Source organism: Heterocephalus glaber, unplaced genomic scaffold (assembly GCF_053883595.1).
Source record: "Heterocephalus glaber isolate CG9 unplaced genomic scaffold, H.glaber_assembly_v1.0 deba00001504, whole genome shotgun sequence".
NCBI lineage: Eukaryota > Metazoa > Chordata > Mammalia > Rodentia > Bathyergidae > Heterocephalus > Heterocephalus glaber.
Window position 1 is genome coordinate 20545319 of NW_028258324.1, and position 18131 is coordinate 20563449.

The 18131-nt window shown below is 33.7% G+C and overlaps 1 long non-coding RNA gene across 2 annotated transcripts in view; it reads left to right on the forward strand.

The window, feature by feature from the left end:
• The window catches only part of LOC147825266 (uncharacterized), a 230926-nt gene that overhangs the window by 162700 nt on the left and 50095 nt on the right, over window positions 1–18131 (forward strand). For both annotated transcript variants that reach the window (XR_015440849.1, XR_015440850.1), the window contains 2 exons: window positions 4539–4613; window positions 14747–14807. This is a non-coding gene — a long non-coding RNA (uncharacterized LOC147825266). The remainder of the gene's footprint in view (window positions 1–4538; window positions 4614–14746; window positions 14808–18131) is intronic.

Genomic DNA, 18131 nt, shown 5'->3' on the forward strand with positions numbered 1-18131 from the left:
AGTTTCCAGATATTTTCCAAAAAGAAAAGATAATCTTCACTGGTGTATGGAAAAGCAACTGTAGTCAATTTTGTTTCTTTGTTTTATACATGAATTCATTTTCTTTTTACTGCATCTATTAATGGGAAAAACGGAAAAAAACCCTTATATGTATGATAATAAAAAGCCTGGGAAATAAAAGACATTTTATTACATGTAGAATTATAAGTTTAACTAAACATGTGAAAAAAGTAAACTATCAGAGTCTATACCATAGTATGTAAGTTGAATAACTTTTTATTTCCTGTCTTCTTTTATGGAGGAATTGAGAACAATATTATAAAAACCATTACTTGTTACAATCTAAGAGTGATTCCCATCAAGGCCTATTTTGATATGTGAGATCTTTTGCTCTAGCTCAAATACTCCTAACTACTGTGTTTTCCTAATCTGTACTAACAGCTAATGATTACAAAAGGCTTATTCTGTGCCAAATGCTTTCTTTGTACTTCACAGGTATCAACACATTCAAACTCATTCAAAACAGCCCAATGAGGTATGTTTCCAGTGAGGCATCATGATCCTCACTTCATAGCTGAGTAAACACAAGAACACAGAAGCTAGGTATCTTGCTCAACTCATAAAGCAGCAGTAGCAAAGTCAGATTTGAACCAGAAATTCTGTTTCTAAACCCTACAGTTTTATCTACTAAGGTCCAGTGTTTATCTTTTTTCCACCCTTGTTTTTGGGTAACATTTTCCTACTTCTATTGATTCTGCTTCACTCAGATTTTGCCATGTCTAACATGTGCACCTTTATTGAAGTAGAATGAGGATGCTTCAATATAATCTAACTTATTCAGTCAATAACCTTAACTTTATGCATAATATTAAATCAATAGTTTCTGGTCAGAGGAATGTTCACAGTAATAGCCCCATTGTCCCTCTATACAGAAGGAGATTTTTCTTGCCATTTAGAGACTTCATTGTTTAATACGTATATGAAGCTGTTTTCAGTAACTGAATAAGTCGAAGTCTGACTATCAGGTAATTGCAGAGGTGATTATATACTTATGCCATTTTCTGGTTAACACCTTCATTCTTTGTGGAAGAATTCAGAGATAAGGGGATTTAGGGAGCATCTGGCGCCTCCAGTGATAAACTCAGTGAAACCTTACCCCTATAAATAATAGAATGTAGGTAGATATATTTCTTGAAATTTATGCTTGGAAGTCTACAGGTGAAGGATGGTGGGTGGGGAATTCTCATGCAGCCTACTGACACTGATCACAGATTTGACAATGCGCAGAGCACTTTTTCCTCTGATCCATTTTATTCATGCCTTGGACAGGATTCTAGAAAGTCACTGCCTCCAGTTGTTGCTTCCTTGTTGGGAGAAGGGAGCAGTCCAGCTGGCAGGAGAACAGTGGGTCTCAGAGGACTTTGTTGTGAGAGAATGTTTTCATCTTGTTCCAGTCAGTGCTTGGCTGGAGAAGAGTTTCTTTTTTGTGAGGGCACATCATAAGTGGGTTAGCACACCAGTTCCCTGTAAGAACCTGCAATTCTTCACATCTACCTTCAAACACTTTAGTAATCAATTTCTCTGAGGTTTCCTGATTAAGAATTTTTTCTTCTTAAGAGAGGAGATCAAAGGCAGCTATACAAGTGCAGGTGTTAAAAAGGAGGGAAAGTAACATTGGATTCCAGTTGATAACATTATGTTTGTTGTTTCACCATGGTTTCCAACATGAAATAGGTGACAAGAACTAGACAAGAACTAAACATGGAACTCCTGAACAAAGAGCTTGCTTGCTCAAGAGCTGATTTTCCTTGCAGATGTGATTGCTCTCTGTGGCTGCAGTGGGAAGGGAAGGCCAAGGATGACTGTGTGCAATGATTGGAGAACAAATTCTTTGCACTAAACTCATCTAGTCTCTCCAGTGGCTTGATGTGGAGTTCTGCTCTCTTCACCTCTCCCTGTCCCACCATTTCTTACTTTACATAATTAAATTATCCTTTACATGAATGCATGTGAACAATTTCAATATAAGATCATTGGATAGTCATCTCTTACACATGACAGATTCCTTTTGACGTGCAAGAATAGTATATGCTACTGCTGGATACCATCTTTGGGGTATTAGAGTGGCTGCCCTGTGGGCTTTGACTGGGTTGCTTTTGTTATCACATTGTGTCAACGTTCATTTGCCCTGTCACACAAATCTGCTGTTGATAGCTTAGTTTTGACAGTTTTAGTTATGTTTCTTCTTGTAGCATATTGTCACATGTATTCTGGCAAGAAGAAATATAGTTTGCTAAATATAAATCCTGGAAAAGGAGAGAAGTAGCTCTTGAAGCAAAAGCTATAAACTATTTTTGAGTTAATTTATTTCATGCTGGGTTATGTTTGTTGGTTTTATATATGATGCAATAATGCCTCAATATCTAGTTTATAAGAAGGTAAGGATTTAAAACAGAAAATGGATGATTTTATTATGTCAAATGCCAATCTTTTACTTTTATGCAGATACTAGTGAAAATAACCAGTAACACTAACCTTACTTATAACTATTAGAATTTGTACATGCTTTTGGTCTGTCAGATGAAATTAGTACTCTGATTATGTTTGCTTGTGCTGTCCATGGGGTCTATGATTCGAGAAAGATTGGGAATGATACCAGTCTAGACACGCATAGCTCCTCTGGTATACAGAGAAGGTAAGCTACTTGGAGCATCTACTCTCAAGCACCAACTTAAAGGGCTGCAGTAGATTGTTTTTAAAAATAATTCTCAGCTGATCAACTCTATTGGTGGAACATAAAACTATTTACTTCCTGGTTGAATCCATGTTAAGCTTCAGACAACAATAACAACAACTTATTTTAGCTTTTAAGTCTATAGTATATTTTCCCTACTTCTGTTCCTATAGATTCCAATTTGAATTCACCCATTTTATGTCTTCTCTTTAGATTATTTTTATCTAAGCAAAATTTTAAATAAAAAAATCCTAGCCTACCTGAGTTTGACCCCCGGTACCAAAAAAAAAAAAAAAAATCCTAGCCTATGAGCAAAGTGTTTATTATATGATACACCTTAAATCTGACTCTCTAACATGGCTTTTCAAATAGGTCAAACCTCTAACAAACTCTAGCAATCAAGATTTTTCTGATTGGCCTTTCATTCTTTCTCGAATAAAAGCTTAACTTTTAGGTATCTGTCCCTTTGCTCAGATTGTCCCTTTGACTTGGGATGTTCTAATATTCTTTTGTTTTTTTCTCAACCTATGCATCCTTCATAGCTGAATTCAAATATAACCTCCTCATTTGTCCCTCTGTCTTATTACATAAATATACTTGTGGCCCTAGAACTTATTTTATTTTTCTTATATTCTTATTAGTTGATTTGGTATCTGTCTTTCCTAATGAGTCTAAATTTCTCAAACAGAGGGCTCATTTCTTCTTTACTGCTGTTTTTATATGGACAGTAAATGCTTGGTAATTATAAACAAATAAAAGATCTGGAAGAGACACAAGAGAATATGTTGTGGTTACCCTAATAGCTTTTGGTCTTATTGATGTTTCATCTAGTGGTGCTTAAATTTTTTTGATTAATTTATCAGTAAAGTAGATGAACTTGAAAGTAATTTTTTACTATCATCATTCACTTTAATGTTATGTTTTTTTTATTTTATTCAAGTGGAATTTGAGTATATTCACTATAAAGACTACATACAGTATTTCAAAATATAATAAAATGAAAAATGAAAATTAAAATGAAATAATGAAAGAAAGAATAATGAAAGTTAGCAGGGTAAAATAAGCTAGAAAGCTTGGCTTACTTAAATAATCTCTTGCATGTTCACTGGAAGGGAACATTCGAAAACCTATGTGTACAGTGTCTCTGATAAAATTAAACTAGAAGTTATTAATTCAATTCTTTGGGGAACCAAATGGGCTCATTAGCATATTCCATAAACACTAACAGGATCAGTTTAATTTTTAGGACTTGTATAGAAAACAAATATTGAGATTTCTCCAAAGCACTTCGAGTGGAGATATTCTGAGGCATTGGGAGAGCTTCCTAATCAATGACCCCTGCTACTTGGTTGTCTCCTTCTGGGCTGACAGTTTTGATTTGAGTGGAAAGGAGGTCTTAAGTAATGAATCTGTGATCTTGAGTGTTTGATGATCTATTGGTAGCTTCTTCCAGGCATATAAAAGTTTCAATGGTATTTTATGTAAATACTGTCGCCAGTAAGAACAAAGTGTTATGAAGTAAGAAGTATAACTTACAAACAAATGATAGATATAGTGTTAGTAGGAAAAAGGTTTCCTCAACTCTATACAATCCTAATCAGTTTAATAAATGACAAGATGAAGGTGGACAGTGTTTATTAGGAATGAGTGGTATCTCATCAACTAGAAGGACACAGAGTGGATCCAAAATGGGAAAGTTAAGAGCCTGAGGTTCTTCCTCTTCTCTCTGGGCTGTTTTATTCAACCTGTGTGTTTCACATTATAATCTCTTTACTGACCGTTTTTCTCTACCTCTTCATTCAAGGACTACGTATTTCAACATGAAGCGTGACAACCCAGTCATCACATTTTGATGTTCTTAAAAATCCAGTGCCATTAAGTAAGTGACTAGAAACTCTAATACTTAACCTAAACTTGTCAGTAGGAAGGGTCAGATGAATCCAGCTTGGCTCAGTATCTACCTTAATGAACCCAGAGTGGCAAAATGTGAAGGGTCCTAGAAGTTTCCTGTTGGAGAGGGGTTTAGGGGAAAGAGGAGGCTTGGATAGCAGGTTCCATGAGTCTCATTTAATGAATCTAAGTTCATGCCTGTGCTAAGTGAAGAAAAACCATGTGGGAGCTGCTGTCTACTATAGAAGACCCCCAGAGTATACATTAATCAGTTTTTACTGTATTTCATCTTTTTTTATGGAAGGAAATATTTTTCACCTTGATGAAGGCTGTGCTTTGATCCTAAGTGATATTATATGGAAGTAGTGAGTCTCAGTCTTTCTTGTAGTAGGCAAGAAAGTGAAGTTCACGTATCTTTATGGAAATCAAATGATGAGTAATTGCTTCTATAATCATCTTTACACATTTATCTTGACAGAAGTTGCATCTAAAAATAATAATTAATCATTTTAATAATAGCTGGCATTTCTTGTTATGGACATTTGTCAGTATTTACCCTTGAATTATGACATTTTACTCAGCCACTAATCATTTTTTAATCCATCTAAAAAAAAGACACAGATGATATCAGTTCCCTTTGAATCATCAACAATGATGACAGTTGTGGTAACAGTAGCAATTTACAGCAGCTACTTTTTCTCTCCACTCTTAAAGAGCCTCCCAGCAGTACTTTTGTCTTCTTTGGTACCATTTTCTCATAGCATTTTTGTCTCCTTAGGGGATCTTGTTCTGTTTTTCAGTATTTCTATAGCATACTGCATGATTCCATAGTCATACCATCCATACTCACAGCCATACTCTTTATGCTTTACACTTTCTCTCTCTCTCTCCCCCTTCCCTTCTTTCCTTCTTTGCTTCCTTCCTTCCTTCTTTCCTTCCTTTCTTCCTTCTCATCTTGCTAGTGATTGAACACAGAGCCTTGCACAAAGTAGACAAGTGCTCTACCATTAAACGACATCCCTAGCAGCTTTACACTTTTAAAATGAAATACAGACATTTATGTAAATTACATTTAAAACATAAATTACATTTCTGAGTCAGATTCAACTTACAGCAAGCACTTTTTCAATTTTACTCTGCATTTCTTTCTTCTTTTATTTTAGCGCTTTTTTACATATGCTATGACTTTCTTTATTATGGCTTACTTCTGATGACAGTGATATTAGAATAATGACAGTGTATGCTACAGTAATTGTACAAAGGGAAATTTACCACCATCCATTCTGAATCATTAATAAAAAGCTTGGCTCTAAGTGAGCTCCAAGGGAGTTGAAAGCAAAGGCGTATATCCAAGCATATAAAGTTTGCCTCAAAGCAAACTAGGTATTATGACCATTTGAAAAGTCTAATAGTTACATATTTTCCTTTTTTTATCTCTGTTGTTACAGAAAATATAGTGAACTTTCACTGTTCCAATCTACTCTTAAGTAGCTACATGACAGGAACTTTTTCATATTTTTTTCAAATCACCTCAGCTGACTACATAGTGGGTGTTCAATAAATACGTGCTCTTTGATATGAACAAATAAATACTGACACTTGTAAAAACTGTTTCTTTTTTGCTTTTTAAATAATGCTCATGGATGTTCAATGCCATATAGAATGTTTTCAATACAAAGTTTTCCTCTTTCTGCTTCCCTTCCCTTGCTTAATAATCTGGGTAGGGTTAGGACAAGAGAAGGTATCCATGTCACTGGGAGTCCAGTGTGGCTCATAGTCAAATGCACAGCAGGTGAGGAGGACATCTACATATGATGATGCCCAACATGGTGACTCAGAGCCTGAGCAGTGGGAAAGAGGGATCGATGGCTTTGTGTAGTGTGTCAGAGCCCAAGTAAATTGACAGAGTATTTGGGGGAAGGGCAGATTTAGCATAGAAAGTAAGAAGAACAAAGATACATCATGTAAAGGTACAAGATCCCAATGATGAATGTAACTGTATAGTATACCTAAAATGTACCAGTAAACTTAATGAAAAAAAAAAGAAAGTAAGATTCTGAGTGGAATGAAGCAGATATTCAAGCAGACTTTTAAATCTTTGGATGGAGAATGGATGGTAACAGAGATGGGGTATTAGTATATATGAAAGAACTGATTAAATAAATAAATATATTAAAGAGATGGGACTCATTTTTTTACTACTTGGAAAGGCATTATAAGTACAACAAAGAAGAAAACTAGAATAAACACTGTGGGTTGGATTAAACACTATTGGTGTGAATTTAACTTTTTAATATATAGGTAAATATAGACATACAGCTATAGGAATAAATATAGTTGTATTTGTAAACATATTGAATATTCATATATATATATATGTCTGTGTATGTGAACATATATTAACACACTTGTATTTTCCCTACAAACTGGACCTCTAAGTCCTTTAGAAATGCTGTTTTCAAGGCTTGGGCAGGGAACATTTGGTAAGCTGAGTCATCTTGTAGTGGGAAAAAGAACCTAAACTTTCTTGAAGGGGTTCCCACTGAACAAACCAAACTAATTTCCATACCAAAATATTAATAATTTTAATAGGCCATTAAGATTAATAATTTTACTAATAATTTAATAATAACTCATTGATGAAAGAAGTGATCAGTCCATGATGATATAATTAAATAAATGAATAAACTAAAGAATTAATACAAAACAGGATACTTAAATAGTTTCAACATATCTCCTCACAAAAACAGATACCAAGTAATTATGCCAGAGAGAAATTTGGCAGATTCCATGACAATCAAGTGATCAAAGTGAATATCATCACCAATGGGACAAAATGAAATAACCATCAACTGTCATACCAAAATGCATAACATTGGGTAAACCCAAACTAAAGGGTATTTTACAAAATAGTAAGCTTATAATTGAAGTGTTTAGGTCCTTAAAGTAAAGGAGAAAGAGAAAATGATGAAAACTGAAGAATCTAGGAATCTGAAACAGGTATATGCAACATATTACTCTGGTACCAGATCATATTTTTCTAAGGATATTATTAGAAAAAGTGAGAAACCTGAATTATGTCTATATATTAGACATACTATCTAAAAAGGCATACTTCTAATAATATCTTTATTGTAGGTGTCATGCATTATTTAAGCATTAGTATTAATTTTCTGATGTTGATAACTATAATGTAGTAATAAAACAATGTCCTTTTTGTGATTATATACTTTTTAAGATTCAGGAGAGATAGAACATAATGCTCAAAATGTATTCTCAAATGGATCAGAAAAAAAGATTTTGGGATATACTTTCAAGTTTTTTGTAAATTTATTGTTATTCCCCAAGTAAATAAAAGACAAAAAAAATCTTCTGAGTCCAGTGTGAGAAAGTTTGAACAAATAATTTAGCATAAATTTCAGGAGTTAGTCCTATAGCTTTAAAAATTATCGATGTACCTCTGAATCTTATCTTTATAAATTTTTTAAAAAAGTTATTCTATAACTCTAGAAACAGCAATTAAAAGTATGTCTCTTAAATAATTGTTCCTTATTAAATGGCAGTAAAGTTCTTCTGTTTTTTCTCCTTTTTACCTCTTTCTGTCGGTCTTCGATTTTCCCCTCCCTCCCGCCTTCCTTTCCTCCCATTTTTCCTCCTTTCCTCCTTTCTTCTTTCCTTCCTTATCTTCTATTGGGGGTTATTCTTACAGCCTGTATTTGTTGTGTTAAATACTGTGCAGCATGGTCAAATGGCAAATGGTTAACTTTAAAGAGTTTAGAATTTACTTAGGAAGACAAAGAGCAAATTGAACATGACATTGTGACAAGTGCTATGATGCAAGTATAAAGAGTGCTGTCCTTGGAGAATTTTAATCAGGTGGCCAAACAGAGAGAAGGGAAAGTGAGACTTCCAGGAGAACATGGAATTTGAGCTGAGTGCTGATGAGGAACATATTAGGTGAACAAGTGAATGCTAGTAGAGTGGGAAGAAGGAATTCGTGCAGACAAATGCTAAAATATGAATACAGTAATCAGTCAAAGCAATATGACAAAATTTGATAAACGTGCTAAATTTGATCAAAGGGAATTAATATGAATAACATAGTAATATCAAAGAAGGAACAAGATTCTAACCCGAACTGTAAAGATGAACATATCTGAAGAAAATATCACTTAGATTTGGACTAATATATTAGGTCTTCAGGGAGTAAAAGTTGTTTTTCTATCAAAATGTTAATGAGCAGCAATGACTTAAGAAGTAGAAAGCTTAAAACCATCAGCAACCATGGAAGAAATTGACAATATAGTCAGAAATTTGTCTCAAAAAAAGAATGATACCGAAAGGTTTAGTATAAGTTTCATCAAAATTTAATGGAATAGATAATTCTCATATTTAGAAATTCTTCCAGATGATCAAAAAGATGGAAAACCATCTAATTAATTTTCTAAGGCTAGCTTTAGAAGAATACCAATAAAGTATAATTTAATACAAAAAATAATACTTCTAATAGTATCCTAATTACAGTAGTCTCCTCCTTATCTGAGAGGTATATGTTTATCTGAGGAGATGCCTGAAAGTATGGATAGTACCAAACCCTATAATTCAATGCCTTTTCCAGCTTCACTAAGTACTTATCACTCACTATGCCATAACTTTTGAAGTTGAGAGCAAAACTAGCGCAAATTTCACAGATAGAAAATTGTTACCACAGACCTTAGAAATCTCACAATTTTGGATTTCTTTTTTCCCCCTGAAGTCAACAACTTTCACATTTTCACGTTTTAAAAAGTGCTTTATAGCTTCTTTTTGGCTTCTCTGAATTTCCAGCACTATTATTCTTGAGCTCTGGGGCCATTATTCAGTAATATTAGGGTTATTTGAACACAAGCAGTTTGATGTTGCAATATTGAAATAATCCACCTGATAACTGAGACAGCTATTAAAGAAAAAACAGGTGGGTAGTTTATACAGCATGGATACATTGGACAAAGGGATGGTTTATACCCTAGGTGGATTTCAAGGACACTATGAGGTTTCTGTACTCATTCAGAATGGCATGCAGTTGAAACTCATGTATTGTTTATTTCTGAAATTTTTCTGGACCACTAAAACCATGGAAAAGAAAGATGCAATAAGAGAGCATTACTTCATAGGTGAAAAATTCTGAATAAATTATTAGCAAGGAAAATTTGGCAAAGTATTGGAGGTATGATTAAAGGTTGGGTTTACCTCAGGAATTCCAGGAAATCTTCTAATGCATCATCAGGTAATCTTCTAATGCAATTCTCTATAGAAACAGATTAAAGGTGGAGTGTAGGAACCAGCCTATGAGTTTATCCCTGACTGGGGGGTGGTCTTCCTTATCTGGTCTCCTACAGTGGGGATACTATATAATTATATAAATTGATATCTATTTAAAACATTTAATAAAATCCAATACAATTAAGGAGGGAAGAGGGTGGAGAGGGAAAGGGGATGGAAAAATAATTAAGATGTGTTATATACATGTACCAAGTCCCCATGAGGAATGTAAGCATTATATACTGCAAACATGTGCTAATACAAATAAAAATTAAAAATAATGTTAAGCACTCTTAGAACATAAAGGAAATTTCTTAATGTGTTATTGGCTATTCATCAGCTATGGACACCAAGAATCACAGAGAATGGTGCAACTTTTGAGGCATTTTCAGTCAGGAATAACAAGATGCTAATTGTTACTGCAACTCTTCCAATAATGTGCTAGATGCCTAAGCCCAAACAATAAATTTGATAAGAAAAAAATAAGAATTATTGGAAAGTGATAGCTGTTTTTATCTGCAGATGACACACAGTGGACTAAATAGAAAAATCATAGAATTTAATGGACAAGCATTCTAAAACAAGGAGACTTAAGCTATCAGAAGTAAAAGACTTAGGCTCATTAGAAGGGTCCCTGTGAATGATGCCCTGGTTCCTTCTTGGCCAGGTGATAAAATTAATTTCATATTAAAATATGATTAGATATTTTACTCTGTAAAATCTAGTTACTTCCATACATTGTTATCTTTTAAAATGGAGCTTCTATGGGTTTATGTCATTATTTGGATGTTTCATAACAGAAAATAGAACTGGGCTAGGAACCAATAAATTTTCTGTTCCTCCACACATCCATTTTCAGATACTTTCCTTTTCATCAGCTTATGCAAAATCATCACACCAGCAGATTCACATATTGAAATTACATACAAATTCATATTCTGTATTTATAGTGGAGTTCTATTCTTTTTTATTTGTATGACCTTCTGAGTCTGTAAAATTATTATTATTGTCATCATTACCTTCATGCATCATTGAATCCTTTTTGAGCCATTGATCCAGATTTTCAAATAGGAGCATTCACTCAGCATGATACTTATAATAGAAAATACTAATTCACAATAATAGTATATTACAAATCATGGAAAAATCATGAGCAGAGATAAAAATACATTCTGTGAACTGAAGAATAGGTGAGAAGAACTGATCAAAATTCTCTCACAATGCCTACAATAACTTTTTAGAAGGTGATGATGTCATATATGTGACAGCATAAATAAAATCATTTCACATCTTAGGTTTCTGAAATGTTTGTTAACTTAATTACTTCCACTGCTTTTTTTTCCTGAAACTTCCACATTACCTATAGAATTGTTATTTGATCATTGGATACTTGAAATTTCACTGCAGGAAACCTCACCTCATTTATTTGTGTAAGGGGGATTGAGACACTATGTGGATTAAAGTTATACCAATATGAAAAAGCTGAGAAAAGCTACCCCTCCATCCTGTCTTCATGCATGCATTTCCATCTGAGGAGAAGCTCAAAGCTGTTTTCCGGCTCTGAGCCTGAACTTGTTACTGACTTCTCTCCTCTCATATTTGCAGGTGTTTCATTTGGTGTAAAGTGAAATCTTCCATGGTGATGATGGCTCTTAGAAGTCATTGAGAGCCAGGGAGCAGAGTCTCATAGCACCTTTTACTCATTAAATTTTCTTTTTGAAGCTTCCTGGTTCTCTTCTCTATTTCTCTGTTTTCAGAAAGCACACATGAATTGTCAGTATAAGGAAACTTTTTCCAAAATTATTAAATCTAATTTTCTGATTATTACATGAAAAAGAAAGTTTTAAAGTGCATTTAATATGATATGTGACGCTTCTAGACAAAGATAGCAAACAAAAACCTTGGAATGGTTCAGAAAAATATTATACCTTGGTATAGGCATTTAACTTTTTTGGTTTCTGCATATTAAAGGCATTGTACAACTTGAAAGTGTAAATTTTTAGATATGGAAAAGTGAAATAAAAATGTGTGCATATGTGTGTGTGTGTGTGTGAGAGAGAGAGAGAGAGAGAGAGAGAGAGAGAGATTCCTTCTTTATACTTTGCAGCCTATTCTCCTTGCTAACCTTGTGTTTTGGGGAGCAGTAGGGTGAAAATACCTGGTATTTCCAGCCTGGATGAAATTACCAATTTCTTATGAGTTTTCTTGTTATTTTCTGTGACCTGATTTGGGTCAGTTTATTGCTTCTCTCTAGTAGTCCAAAAGTAGAGGAACAGAAGGTGAATCTCTTGTTCATGAAGGTTTCAGCGAGTGATCTTAACTCAAGCATTTCTAATTAAAATGTAAAGATCATTACTATGCACCATTATGGAAGTTTTTTCTTTCAACACATAATGCTCCAGTGGAGGTGCCAGTGTACTTCTACATGCACTGGTGCTGAACAATTGCTGCTTTTGGCAAGATTTCAGAATAGGTGGGGTTTCTATCTGCTACCTGAGCTGCTGGTGAGGTGACAACTGCAACTCTGGTCAGGGTCAGGGACAAGGAAACTGATTATGGTAGCAGATTATTTTTTTTTCTTTTGGGCTTCAATAATCCAAGTATCTTTTTTTTTTGTTTTGTTTTGTTTTGTTTTTGGTACCAGGGATTGAACTCAGGTCCTTGTGCTTGCGCAGCAGGCAGCGAAACCACTGAGCTAAATCCTGGGCCCAAGAATCCAAGTATCTATGTAACCTTCAATCATCTAAAGCATTCTATTTGTACTATCTTTTCCTAAAGATAAATATTACTTTTGACTTGACATTTTAAATTGAGATATTTACTGCTATTTGATATTATGGCATTTTTTATTGTAAAGGCTAAATTATTTCACTTTTAATAAGAACATTGTAAAATTATGACTAATTGAAACTTTAAGGGCCTATTTGTAGGAATTTAATGAAAGATTTAACTTGCAGCTTGTACCACTTATGGCATTAATATAATATGTATATATATATAATATAATATAATATGTATAATATATATGGTTAATAAAACTAAATGTCAGAGTCATAATGAAGTCCTAGTGAAAAATATAAAGGGCTGTGTGAAGATGCTATTGCCAGACCTTAGTCATAAGTATAGTAATGTGGCGATTTAATACAAATCAGAAATAAGAATTATTTTAATGGCATCATTAACCTCTAAAAATTATAGAAAACTGTTAATTGTTTTTATATGCTTCTCTATATCATATCTGAGCATCAGAATCATGTCAATTATTCCAATATAATTATTGTTTCTATTAAAGTAATCGAAGCCAGTAGAATAAAAATAATTTCTTTCATAATCAGGGTTACCGTGTTGCCTGTGAAAGACCTTTATTTGGGTTGTGATTTCAAATTGTTAGGCTCAGTGGCAAATATTCATAATTTCCATATACATTTTTATACTTTTCATCTTATTGATTAACTGTGTTTGAAATAATTGTAGAAGATATATGAGATTTTCCTTTAGTCCATTTTTATATAACATTAATCTAAGATTTAGAAAGTTTAGAGACTTTAAAAAGTTACACTGTGCTGTGAAGGGAGACAGACTATTATTTCCTAATATACCTGAAATAAGAGGGTACTGAATGTTATCCATATTGTAAATTCAATGTTCATTCCACAAATACCCACTAATAACTTGAAGGTATCAAGATAGTCATCTGCTTCTGATGATGGAGAGAAAGACTGTTAAAAGTAGAGTTGAAGTCAAGGAAGGGACATATTATGAACAAATTTCTTTATAATGATAACAGATATTGTTTAGATTTTCATTCAGGCATGGTGACTATGGGTCTATGTGATAGACCCAATTACTATATTTTAAATTCAGATTATTTGTTAACTATAAAGCAATGCATCCAACTGTCATACTTTTATAAGCCTCTAAGAATTTATAAATTAGAAAAATGTGATATCATTGTCATATGGCTCATATGCCAATAGTTCTCCATTTAAAAATATATGCAAGAATGCATAATGGTCAAGGGACTATTATATATATTTATAATTAGTCTAATAAGCAAATTCAAAAGTTTTATGGAAGAAGACCTGGGGTAACATTTACTCCAAGTTGAGGTTTTCAGAGCCCACAAAACTGTAGCCCATTAGAAGTGATTCTCAAACGTGAGTGGGCATCAGGATCACCCGGAGGGCTCATTAAATCCATGTCACTACACCCCATCCTCATAGTTCCTAACAAGTTCCCTGGTGATGTTCATGCTGCTGTCTGGGGACCATCTTTTGAGAACCACTGGATTAGAAGGTGCTGCAAGGTTTGAAGAAAAGATTTCTTTGCCTTATTTTAGTTTCAACTTGCAGTAGGAATATTCTTTTTCCTTGTGGAGCTCATCAGGAAAAAGATGACCTTAACATTTTACAACATCACTATAATGTGCTGTCTGCAATTATTTTCACACAGGTTTGGGTTATGTACACATAGCAACAAACATAATATGTGTCCAAAACATATGTTTTTATAAATGCATAGTGTTTATATCTATCATCTAACTATATATCTATATCATCTATCAAAATACAGCTTTATGTTAAGTTTGCTTTAATTCTGCTAATCTAAATAGTTCAGTGATTTTTAAATTTGAATTTCGAGATGGTGGTAGAAAGAGTTGGAAGTTGGAGGAAAATCTCTTAAGATTTAATAGCACAGTTTCTTCAGGTTGACATTAGTGGCCCATCATCAAGTTTAGAGAGAGAATTGGTAAGAAAATTTGGTAGGAATTAAAGACATAAAATATTTGAACAAATTTTCCCTTTTCTGGAACTATTTCAGCATTGAGATGGACTAATCTCTAAGACTGACTGCATTTAAAAATATCCACCAGCAGACAAATGTGAGTAGATACTTTGGATTCACTTTTAAAAACTATTGTATACACTTTCAAATCAGTCCTCCTCACTCTGGGTAGCACTTCACATTTACAGTGAACAGCACAATTCTAATGTTTGTAAAGCTTTGCCTGGCAGCTGAGTTGACAGGAGTAAATGTGAACCCAGCACCTGTTAGAGCTGCCTGCGGGTCCTTGCTGAGGTCTGCTGGAACACATACAAAAGGGTTCACCCTCTTTCTCCTCTAGTTCCCACTTCCTGCCCTTGACTGGATATTTAAATGTCAGGAGGCATCATTAGGGAAAGGCTTCTTAGCAAGGGGGATTTCTCAGCCTCCTCCAGGAGTCTGTGCATCTGCTCTACATGAGATGGAAAATGTCTTGGTGCCATATCTGTCTGGGGACAAGCTAGACAAACAGTGAAGGCTCCAAGCGATTGCCTCTGATGTTGCCTTTGAACATGATTTTGACATTTGGTGTGTGGCAGGTTAGTGTTCAGGAATTTATGTTCACTGAAAAAATTTTTAATCTTTGTGTGATTAGAAACTGAAAGGGTGTGTTCACAGTAGAGCTGTGAGTGAATACATAAGGTATGGAAGTAATTTAGGAGGTAGAGAATATATTTGTAGGAAGAATGAGAAACATTAAAAGAGTGGCAATATAGGGAGGTTGAACAATGTATAATTATAAGAGCTATACATGTAAAACTTTCAAACAATACATACATATGATTATATAATATTTAATGGCTATTGTTCTGAAAGTTTTCTGACTTAAAACTATATCGTGGACATTTGTCCAAGCTGAGCAGTACATATATTGTTTGATAATTTTAATAGTGACCTGATCTTCTGTTATGTGATTGAATTCTGATTTAAGCAATCTCCTATTTATGGCTTTTTATTGTCTTCGTTTTATTTCTGTAGCAAATCATATTGTGAATGGACATGTATGTGTGTTTTTGTACATATGTAGGAAAATTTCTATAAAATGGATTCCTCAAAACTAAAATATCTGATTTGACATGTATGCATGCACATTTGGAACACTGACGTATTGTTCTAACAGAACTTGAAAATCCTTATACTAGTCTCACCAACATTTGAGAGCAATTTTTTCACCCTCTCACTCTCTGTTTTTTCACCCTCTGTTGAGTAAGTACCTCAGTTTACATTTATCTAATCATATTGAGGTTTTTGTTGCTTCATGTTTATTAGTTGCTCATTTTCATAAATTTCCTCATTATGTCTTCTCAATACAAAAATTGTTTTCTAAATGATATTCTAATACTTAGGCAATTTTATTTTACATGTTCACACATTAAACTGCTGGAATCTAGGTTTGAGTAAGGAATGAGGTAGGGGAATCTAAATTTATTTATTTTCCAAATAAATAGAAAATTCTTCCAATGCTGTTTATGAACTAAATAATTTACATGTTATTTCAATTTCTAACTTTTTAATAGAAAACCTTACATGTGGCTCAGTAGCTGGATCCTCTTCTACTTCATCTGAAACAAAGTTCATTGTTGGCTTGTTTCTTTCTGGCAGGGATTGTTGAGTACAAATTCTTCAAAGATGAAAAAGTAGATACAAATGCAGTGTAGTTTGGACAATAAAGATATTTCAGTGTGGAAAAAAGTTTACAAATATCACTAGGAAGTCTAGTAAAATCAGTGGAAAAAATCACCATGAATGAAATGTCACTCTTCAACAGAAGCATATTTATCCAAATAATTTGTTTAGATCATTCATACTAGGACCTATTTTATCTCTTTATTATCTTTTATACAAAGCCAATATGTTTAAATGCAATGTTCTCAGAAATCCATTTCTTTTCTTTTTCTTTTTTTTTTCATTTTTTGGTACCGGGAATCGAACCCAGGACCTTGCACTTGCACTTGCGAGGCAGGCAGTGGAACCACTGAGCTAAACCCCTGGCCCAGAAATCCGTTTCTTGTCACTCATTATTGTTAGGTTTCCAAAGTAAACATTTCATCATTTAAATTTCCATATTTTCCAGCTCTCTTCTCAGAAGAAATGTTGAGGGACAAAATGTTCTGAGATTTTAATGTTTGCATCTAATATCCTTAAATTTAATTTTCAAGTTTATGGGAAGGGAATTTTTAAAAACTTATCTATTTTTAATACACATAGCAGAACCTAAACATAACATCTCATCACAGTAGGAGGTAGAACATACATGCAGATGGAAATTATGTGCTACAGTCTTTGCTATTAATTTTTCATCCATAATATTGACTTTGTGTAAATCAAATTCAAGTATAGGTCTCAATGTTGCCAGTAACCTGACTTTCCCCATATACTTATCAAACCTAATTAAAAATAAATGACAATGCCCCAAGCCCCTGCTTTTGTGGTTAGAAAAATTTTCTCTTTTTATTCTCTCTTCCCTATCTCCCTCTTGTCAGGTATCCAGATAGCTACAGGCAAGAAAAACACTATCAAAAGCTTTTTTTTTTTTAACTTAAATCAGCATTATTTCCAAGGTTTAGCCATCAAAATATAATTAAAGTATCAAAATTCTTCCTTTTAAATTTATGACAAATTCTCATATCTCAGTGTAATCTAAGTTTTTCTAAATATCATGCTTCTCTACACGAAAGAGGAAAACCAATAACATTGTTTTGGATTTACAAACTATTCATTAATTCCAAAATATTTATTGAAAATAACAAGTTTCCTTTTTGTCAAATAGTTGAATAGTTAAGGGTATTCTTTTCAATATCATGCTTGGATATGTTTCTCAAATTCCTGAGAATATAAGACACAAAGTGTGACAGAATTTTCTTTACAATGATTGATAACTTCAGAGTCTTACATTGGAACATCACTTAAGTATGCCAAATTGACTTCCCAGGAATACACTAATTGTGAAATTTTGGACATTTTTCATATCCAACATTCCCAAGACCCAGAGGAGGTGGGTAGTCTAGGCCAGAAGCAAGAAAACAACTCAATAGAAAAAGAGACTATTAAAAAGACTGACCTCTGAACAATGCAACCTCTGATCTTCAAAATGGGATCAACTTGGGCTTGGCACATACTTCGTCCTCCTAGTGACGTGTAACCTTGGGTGTTGTTCACTCAGATTACCTATATGGTTTGTACCTGGAAGTATAACTTTAGGGATGGTATCAAGGATTTTGCTGTCATGATGTGTGGGATGTAATAGTAAGAACTGTTAGATCAAGGAATCTAACTACTGTTTTCAAGTAGAGGATCTTCTTTACCATTCTATCTTTTGATTCTGGAAAATGAAATATATGGACTAGTTCTTTCCCGAAACAATTGTGTTTTGCTTGCTGAT